Raw genomic sequence first — 9,885 nt, 5'->3', positions numbered from 1 at the left:
GCAAAGTGACACTGTGTGACCCTTATCAAAGTTACTTTGAGGATCCTCTAGGCATATAAGGGCTGAATCGTTGCCAAAAAAATAAAACTCTAAACCTCTCTGCTCACCCTTAAAATATCCAACCGCACAGATCTGAGGGAAGCACACCTATTCATTTTTTTTAGCAGCACGGTAACAACTTGATCCGAGTTCTCCCATTGGTGCGTTGGCACTTGGTACTCCAGCTATTGGCGTTGTGTCCAATTATGGCAGCATCCTTCAGTGTGACATTTGGGACATGAGGGCAAAACAGGAAGCTCATGTGACAGCCGTCCCCCCATAGCCCAGTAGAACCCTCGCTACTGTTAACTGTACTGTACGAGCTAGGTGTCTTAAAAACCCAATGTAGGTCATGCTCCCAGCGCTGACGGGTCTTCACGTGACAAGTGCAGCAGTGTGTTTTTAATGAGCCTGCAACCGTCGGGCCCGGATGAGGCTACATTTCACATTCATGCTTCAGGTTGAAACAGTTCTTATGAGCTCCCATTGTGCTGGTAAACTCCTGGTGAGGAGTTGGTTGGCAGAGCTGGAAGGGAAAAAGGAAGGAACTCTGGGAGCAGAGGGAGGAGAGGGGGTGGTTTCAGTCATTCGTCATTTTTTTATTCCTTCATTTTTAAACGAAACGGTCGCGCATGCATTAGGAGTCACGACTCGGAAAGGTTTGACCCTATGGATGGCTTCCCGGTGCGGGGGCTCTCGTTATATGACACGAGAACATACATGTGTCATATTTATCTATTCATGCCATAGACTGTAAAAAATATGGACAAAGCGTTCCCCGGGTCTAACATGAACGTAAAATGAAGCCTGTAATAATATGCTAATTCCTGATGTAAGTCGCCATCTTTGGTACCAGCTGGCCATTGGCTGGCTCCGTTTTGTATACCAGCTGGTCATTGGCTGCCCAGACAACGAGGCGGGACTTCCCCCCTTCTTCTCCGTTGGTTTTTATTTTGACTCGAGTGGGAGGGGAATCCCGATCATAGACTGTAATGGTAGCCACGCCCCTCAGAACATACGCGATGGTTTTTTTTCTTTATGGTCATTTTTTTAATTAATGGGACCATAATTTTCCAAAAAGAATATTATGACATTAGAAATGAGACTTTAAACTAGTGACTGGAAGAAGAAAGTATTCATGACCATGTTTATTAAGGTAATACAGTCTAGGTGAAGTTGGGCCAAAATACATGGGCCTCTATGGAGCTATGGGGCTTTTTGGGTCCGGTCCAGCGCCACAACAGGCCATTATATGAACTACCGATTTCAAATGAGGCTTCACGAAATATCTGGCTGACTGCCCCCCTGATTCATGCCAACGTTAAAGGTAAAAGGCATGGCGGATCTCTCCCGCCAGTGGCGGTGACCCTGTGTGTGTAAAAAGGGGCCCTCTGTGATGAAGTGGTCTCTGTGAAGCACATTAGAGCGAACACGGGGGTATGTATCTATCATATTTATCTGGGAGTAATAAAGGGTAACTACATTACATTGCAGGTGATCACTTAGATTCCATTTTCATTTAGCTCCCTCGTGACTCAGTGACCCCGGCGATCGATATCTATGGGCAGACTATTAAAAATCTATTCTGTAAATGACTACATGTACATCTTCACCGGGATTATCATTTCTTCCATTTCCTCTTCTTCTCTTGCCTATTTGGTTTATCCTCTCTACATTATATGTCTGAACCCCCCCCCCCCCCCCCTCCCTTTTCAGATTGGGCTTTCATAGTGATATTTTACCCTGTAGGATGGGAAGTGAAATAATTATATTTCTATCTGCTGTAATGGGGAGGTAAATGCTTCTAAATAAAGCGGCGATTGTGGCTATCGGGGTTGTAATGGAGTGTGAACCAGGCAGGCAGGCAGGGAGATGGGCAGTGAGGAAGAATGTGACAGCTTCCAAGGTCAGTTACATTACCAGCATTTGAATCACAGAATGAAGTTGTTGTTTAGTTTTTTATTTCTTTACATGTACTGTAGCTGTCATCTCTCTGGCCTCAAAGTGTGTTTAGCATTGCAGATGAAGCTGGCAGACTCCCGCTGAGCCTTTTCGTGCCAGGGCTGTGTGAGGCATGAGACCAGCTCACTGGTTTCTTTGTGATTGTTGTGTTTTGTCACGTACAGTAGGGCAGCCAGTCACAGACTACAGAGAGAGAGAGAGAGAGAGAGAGAGAGAACGGGGTGGTGTAGAGTTTGCTCAGAGGGAATATGAGTAAGGGTGGTGTGTGTGTGTGTGTGTGTGTGTGTGTGTGTGTGTGTGTGTGTGTGTGTGTGTTTGTGTGTGTGTGTGTGTGGGGGGGGTAAGAACGGAATAGAAATAGCTGGTTATTACCGAGGTCACGGTGAGAACGAGAGGTACTGCGAGAGGGACGACATCACCCAGGTGAATGGAAGAGCAGGATGAGGGTAATGGCTGTCATACTGTACACGTGAGCCTTGGGCCAGCATTGACCATGGTCCTCAATTCTCTCTCTCTCTCAACCAAACACACATTTCCAAGTACGTTACGCACACACGCATTCTGCTGTCCCTCTCTCCCCTAGACAATGTCTCTATACCGCTCCTCAATCAGGCACCTCTTCCTTTTTTCCCCCCACATAAAGCACTCCATTTTGTCCTGAGTATACAGTATATACAGTTTTTTCACTGTGTCTTCACTGTTCTGTAGTTAACCTCTTTAGAAAATCACCAGTCATGTGTAGATATTGAAGGTCTTTTGCATTACCAATTATCTGGTCCAACTAATCTCTTCATCCCAGAGATTTTGGGCACTGAACAAAACTACATAAAAACCACTCTATGTTTTGTTATAATGTTGTCCATATTATATACAATACGTTTCTGTGACACTTTCTTAATGGATATTGAGCTCTGCAACGCATTGTGAGCTGGTACATCTGCTATTTTAGGTGTGACATCCCAAACTAAGTATGGATGAGACATAATAGGCAAAACTTGTCTTGAAAACGGAACGCTAAGAGATTCTATGAGTTTCTCATGTATATACAAGATTTATTTACACAAGTAACATGTTTGACTCAGCTCTCTCTCTCTCTCTCTCTCTCTCTCAATTCAAAGGAGCTTTATTGGCATGAGAAATGTACGTTTACATTGCCAAAGCAAAAGTGGAAGACAATCAAGATAAAATGATGTATATGCAAATAAATATTGAATATAAATAGGAATTAAATAAAGGTGTAAACAGAGCTGTGTTACATTAACACTTTGGGTAATACTATATTGTGAAACTATAAAACGATTGTGCATTTTCTGGCAGAGATAGTTATACATCCATATATAGGAGATGTTAGCTTCATACTTTTGAAAGTGGACGGCAGTATTTCAATGTTTTTGCATTCTCTCTATCTCTCTCTCTCTCTCTCTCTCAGACAAAATGGCTCTCCTTCACGTTCAATAGGCCCTCTTCTCAGCTCATTCATTACGCTATCCCAGCATGTCAATCAGAGGCGTGTCATTAAATGAGTTACAGCGCTCATCTCTCCCTCCCTCTCTCCTAAACACACCCATCCGTCCGGCCATCGATTTATCCATTCCCCATCCATCTATCCATCCAGCTTGCCAGCCATACATTCACCCACCCCTCCCTCCTGTCAGCCAAAACACCAGACAGTTTGGCCCAAACCTTTCCATTTCTCAGGTCTTAGAATGCAGTCAATCATACACAATACTCTCATGACTCATTGTCTCCACCAGGCCGAAGGCATGGGGAGAGAGTATGCTTTGCACTCCGTCCGTCCGTCTGTGTACAGCTAATCTCCGGCACCGTTAACCCGGTCGATGCCAAACTTTGCACACACACTCACTGGATGCCAACGATGAACCTCTGCCCCACATTTTCCAGAACGGCCTGTTATAGCGCTACCAGGAGGCCGACTTTTGTAAAACACATTTTTTTATATTACTCCTCCATATTTTGTGCCAAAATCCTCCAAATCATTACACAGTATCTGTACAGTCATGTGTTCAAGACGGATCTGTCCGATATTTCATATTCCATCCTGATTGGCTAACATTGGCTTTCAAAGTTTACAGGATTGGCTCGTTTTGAACAAAAAGCCTCAAATCATGAATGCAGCGTGCAATTTACGTGAAATCTTTCACCGATTTTCCTACTAGGCTGAGGAATATATCCCACCCTTTTCACATTGGCCTGTTAGAGCGCCACCAACAGATGGAGTTTTGCACAACACATTTTTGGAACAAAATGCCTCAAATCATTCAATTGCCATCCAAGGCGTAAAAGGAAATGGCACCCTTTTCACATTGGCTTATTATAGCGCCAACCAGGAGGCCACAACCTGACCTGGCCTGGTGGAGACCTGTGCCCAGAGGGGAACTTTTTCTAGTTTAATTTCCTTTTATCTCCCGAAACAACCGAATCTACATCGAAATGTTGAGGGTTACGTTCTGGATGAAAACCCCTTTTAAGTGAATTAGACTGAGCTGGGCTCTATTTATTTGATGTTTTGCGGAGTGGCACTGGCTGTATCCTTTAGGCTAAATGAGGAAGATGAACAAAGGGGATTCAAGGAGGGGAAAATAAAACTTGTAGTCCACAGACTATTAGATTTGAGATGGCATGCTCTCGCCATGTTGCTCTTGATTAGCTCCTATTTGTCCAAGGCTCTCATGTGGAGAGAGCAGCTGAGGCCCGGGCTATGACCCAGAAGGACCCGTCTCTGCACCACAGTCTGAAGGACACTGTCCCGCTATTCGCCCATCAGCCTACAAAGCAGCACCGGATGAACACCAGCCGGGGATCCTTTTTGATTCACGCACCAGTCTGCCTCCTGGTTGAACTTGAAAACATGAGAGCTGTTCAAATGTATAGTTACATACTGTACTGTAGTTACATTCTGTAGTTATATACTGTGGCTGTCTGGTTCAAAAACGCTGACGAAGGCCAGCTGGCCGAAACGTGTCCATCATGGTATGCTGCTGCGTATTAAAGACTATTAGTTTTGATGGTGAGTGCGGTACATGTTTTGGGGCGCCAATAGCCCAGCGGTTGAGGCGCATGCATACCACATAGGCTCTCATGCCTGACGGCAAGTCTCGGGTTTGATTCCTGAGCCCAGTGGACTTTTGCTACTTGTCACTCTCTCCCTGTTTCCTGTCTCTCCACTGACTATGCAGTAAAGTGCGGAAACAGGCCCAAAATACATTAACACATTCCCTCCCGTTACACTAGGCGGGATGGTGAGGAAAATGCACACAGTACCAAAGTAGAAGAAGAGATCCTGGGCAACCAGGAAGTGCAGCACCAACCACACTGTGTGTGGCTTCACTGTAGGCAGCGGAGGACCGGCGATGGAATTGTTTTGGTACGCACATGTAAGAACATGGAATTATAACCTCCCAAACACCGTGTAAGAACATGGAATTATAACCTCCCAAACACCATGTAAAAACATGGAATTATAACCTCCCAAACACCATGTAAGAACATGGAATTATAACCTCCCAAACACCATGTAAGAACATGGAATTATAACCTCCCAAACACCATGTAAGAACATGGAATTATAACCTCCCAAACACCGTGTAAGAACATGGAATTATAACCTCCCAAACACCATGTAAGAACATGGAACTATAACCTCCCAAACACCATGTAAGAACATGGAATTATAACCTCCCAAACACTGTGTAAGAACATGGAATTATAACCTCCCAAACACCATGTAAGAACATGGAATTATAACCTCCCAAACACCATGTAAGAACATGGAATTATAACCTCCCAAACACCATGTAAGAACATGGAATTATAACCTCCCAAACACTGTGTAAGAACATGGAATTATAACCTCCCAAACACCGTGTAAGAACATGGAACTATAACCTCCCAAACACCGTGTAAGAACATGGAATTATAACCTCCCAAACACTGTGTAAGAACATGGAATTATAACCTCCCAAACACCATGTAAGAACATGGAATTATAACCTCCCAAACACTGTGTAAGAACATGGAATTATAACCTCCCAAACACCATGTAAGAACATGGAATTATAATCTCCCAAACACCGTGTAAGAACATGGAATTATAACCTCCCAAACACCATGTAAGAACATGGAACTATAACCTCCCAAATACCATGTAAGAACATGGAATTATAACCTCCCAAACACCATGTAAGAACATGGAATTATAACCTCCCAAACACCGGGTTTTGTCTCATTTTGAGCAGAAAAAGGAGTAATAAACGCGTGCACTTAAACTGTTCTACTTTTTTTTTTTTTATGGATTAATTCCAATTAATCAAACCTCGTTATCTCGCTATTCATGAGATTATCTCGTTATGGCACAGAAAAAGTTAAGAAAAAGAAATATTTATATCCAATGTAGTTGTATTATTTAGTCACTTCTCATTGCTTAAATATCAGTAAAACCACCACAATTTTGTAACATAAATAACCAATCTCTGAGCTTTTCTACTTTTGCATGACATTGTGACTCTTGTGCGACAAAGCATATGGCATTACTTCACAAAGAAAAACATAAAACATTGAAATATGGAGATCCAAGCTTTCTGCCCAACAGCAACCAAATTAAATTAACACTGACAATTTTACAGTTGTCTGCACTCCTTTCTCAGACAGACGTTTGGAAACATCTGCTTCAAAATGTATCTCTTGATATTTTCATTGAAAAGGCGTTGATTTGTTTCAGTCCGAGGGGTGGGTGGGTGGGGGTGTGTGTGTGTGTGTGTGTCACGTGACATTCATAAACGTATAAATAAGCGGTGAAGAAATGGCTATTAAACGCAATGGAATGAGAACCGAGTGGAATTAGACAAAGGGAAATCCGTCCGATGCTGGAGTGAGCTCTCGTCTTAGCTCTTCATTCTGCTGTCCAGATGACACACATCAGCCTGACACGGCTGTGGGCTGACTGATGATTGAGCTGAAATTACAACACGTTAACATTTGTCTATTTGCTTCTGTCTCCATGTCCGTTTCTCGGTCTCTCTCTCTCTCTGTCTCTTTCCCTCCCTTGATCTCTCTGTCTCCCCTCTCTGTGTGTGCGTGCGGGGTCAGGTTTCAGAGTGGGCCTTGTCACTATTAGACAAATACACAGCCTTGTGATAACCTTGACACACGCAGCGGCCAAAAAATAAAGGGGCCGGCCAATCGGCCTCCCACTTTGGACTGCCCTGCCTCCTGCCTGCGCGGATTTGTTTGGGGATTGTCAAAACGCAGAGAATGTTAATGTAACCCCCCCATCCCCGCCCCCACCACCCTCTCTGAATGTCACAGGACTTGTATGAATGTGTAGAATTCATTTAAGAACTGTTAACAGGATCCAGCTGGCTTTCCTCATACGGAGCCGTGTGAAGGATCGATTTCCGCCGTCACAGTTTATATAAACGTGCTTCCGTAGCGGTATAGATTTTACTGCCTGGGAGCCAGAGCAGGGTGTCTGTCTGCTGCCATTTGGGCTGATATGAAAACATGTCTTTCCCCTCTCTCACCTATACCTCCTCCGCTCTTTTAGATCTGTTCGTTTCATTGTCAGAATATTTTCCCATTGTCTTTCAGTAGCTGGCATGCACTGGGTGTTTTGGTTCCACGGGGTTCCTCTCCCCCCCCCCCCCCCCCCCCCACCTCTCTTTCCCTCTGTCTACACGTCTGTCCGAAGGCTTTCCTCAAACTATGTGTGTGTGTGTGTGTGTGTGTGTGTGTGTGTGTGTGTGTGTGTGTGTGTGTGTGTGTGTGTGTGTGTGTGTGTGTGTGTGTGTGTGTGTGTGTGTGTGTGTGTGTGTGTGTGTGTGTGTGTGTGTGTGTGTTTGTCTGTCAGTGCGTAACAGTGCAGTGCTTTCTACGAGAGGAATGTATGTTATTCGCTGTTAACACACAGTTCACAATAGAGTACTGAGATCTGAACTGCTCCCAGACTGGGCCAGTGGCGAGCTCCTTCATCCTGGGCTGATTATAACCCCACCCTCCGGGCCAACGGGCCTAGGAAAGAATGCTCTAGATATGGAGTCGCCCCAAAATAATCATATCAATTCACGTTGTGCTCTTTGAGCTCGGACTGCTACCCTTTTGAACTCTTGAGCATCTCAAAGCTTTGCACTGAGTCCACTGTTACACCCTGAGCTCCTTGGGGCAGAAATCCATCGCTGCACTCCTTCTGCTATAACAATAGAACGTCACGTTAGTCTACTCTAGACGATAGCAGTTTTCACGTGAAAATATTGTAGTGATATAGTGGGGAAGAAAACATAGCTTCCTCTATAGGACTGGATTCAGACAAACCCAGCGACACACGTGCATGCGCTTATACATACACATGAGTACACAGACATAACCTCTAAAGTTGTAATGGAGTTTTGCACAACTCTCCAAGGTCTGTCTCCTCTAGAAATAACATTTAGGACTGTTTTGGCTAACCACAAAATCAAAACAGGCATGCACACCCCCTTTTAGACACACACACACACACACACACACACACACACACACACACACATGCACACACATCAGAACGGGCGTCCAGCAGAGAGCTTTATTGATTTGTGTCCAGCCACGTTGTGCGCCTATCATATAATATGTTACCATATGCTTGTTGGAGAGAGCGCGGCCTGCATACTGCACTGTGCCATAACGTTGGAATTGTTTTCCTAAGTCTGCAGGCATGACAGCGGCGTTTAGTCGCTGCAGTCTTTAATGACCTTGTCTTTTCCCTGAGCGTGAACATTTAGAGAGGCCTGCTCTGCTGGTCTGCAACTTGAGGGATCCTGTCCACCCGTGGAATGTTCCTCTGTGGAATGTTTTCATTAGCACGTTTCACAGCGGACTCTACCGTACCGTCTGTACCTCCGCTCTCCTCTTCCTTCCTCTGTTCCACTTCACCTTTCTGCTCTCTGTTGCTCTCCTCTCCTCTCCCTTCATTAAAGTGAAAACAAATTGTCAGTCCACGTTGTGAAACAAGGTAGAAGGTAAACTCACATAGTCAGCACAAAGCAGGAGAGGTAAAAAAATTATAATGACACCGACTGTTGGCCCTTCAGAGACGTCTGGAACAGCCAGTTAGAGTTATCATAGTAATGGTAGACACCTGAGAAGACAAAGCAAAAATGAGGACGTTGCCTCAGAGGAGCAGGAGAACGAATGAAGGAATGAGAAAGAATGACAGAAAGTGAACAAGACACCCACAAAGAAAGAAACCACCAGTTAAAAGAAATGTGTGGAAACGTAACAAATAGAGACGTATTCCCTTCACAGCGGCTCAGGAGCGAAATACGCGTAAGCAGTTCCTAGAAAAATAAAAATAAATAAACTTCCATTACCCTAACAGTGGAGGAGCAGCGCTTGGGGAACAGGGTACGAATGCCGCCCTCGCACCCCGTCCCAGATTAGAGCTTCCAGACAGAGGACAACCCAATCAATATAGCCTCTCCTCCAGAGCATCCAGATGCCGGAGACTGCACACCGATAGGCACGGCACAGCAATTTGCAGACAAACAAGGGCCTAATTGTTAAGGGCCCGAAGGTTTTGGAGTGAGGAAAACAAAAATGAAGTATTTTGCAGAGTTAGGAAAGCCTTTTAGTTGGCTGTTTAGAAAATGAGAGTGGGGAGTTCATCAAAAAATGTCTCTGATGTGTGTTGTTGGTGTGCACGGCGGGAGTCCACAAGAAGTTATTTTTTCTTTCTTTCTTCTGAAGTGAGGGAGAATTAGCAAGAAAGGTATTGCATACACGGCATTGAGCAAAAAGCTGGGCAGGTTTTTCTTTTTCTTCCTGGGGCCCATTTTCGAAGCTTTGGTCAGACTTTAAAGATGTTGATGAGAAAGTGATTTTGAAAGATTGAAA

General features: G+C 44.5%; 1 protein-coding gene across 1 annotated transcript in view; it reads left to right on the top strand.

The window, feature by feature from the left end:
• fbxl17 (F-box and leucine-rich repeat protein 17) overlaps positions 1 to 9,885 on the top strand; it is a 267,205-nt gene that overhangs the window by 242,657 nt on the left and 14,663 nt on the right. The window lies entirely within an intron of this gene.

Source organism: Protomyctophum parallelum (assembly GCF_964188405.1).
Source record: "Protomyctophum parallelum genome assembly, chromosome: 15".
In the NCBI taxonomy this organism is placed as follows: domain Eukaryota; kingdom Metazoa; phylum Chordata; class Actinopteri; order Myctophiformes; family Myctophidae; genus Protomyctophum; species Protomyctophum parallelum.
Note: the sequence above shows the minus strand (reverse complement) of the source record. Positions and strands in the feature narration are given on the sequence as shown.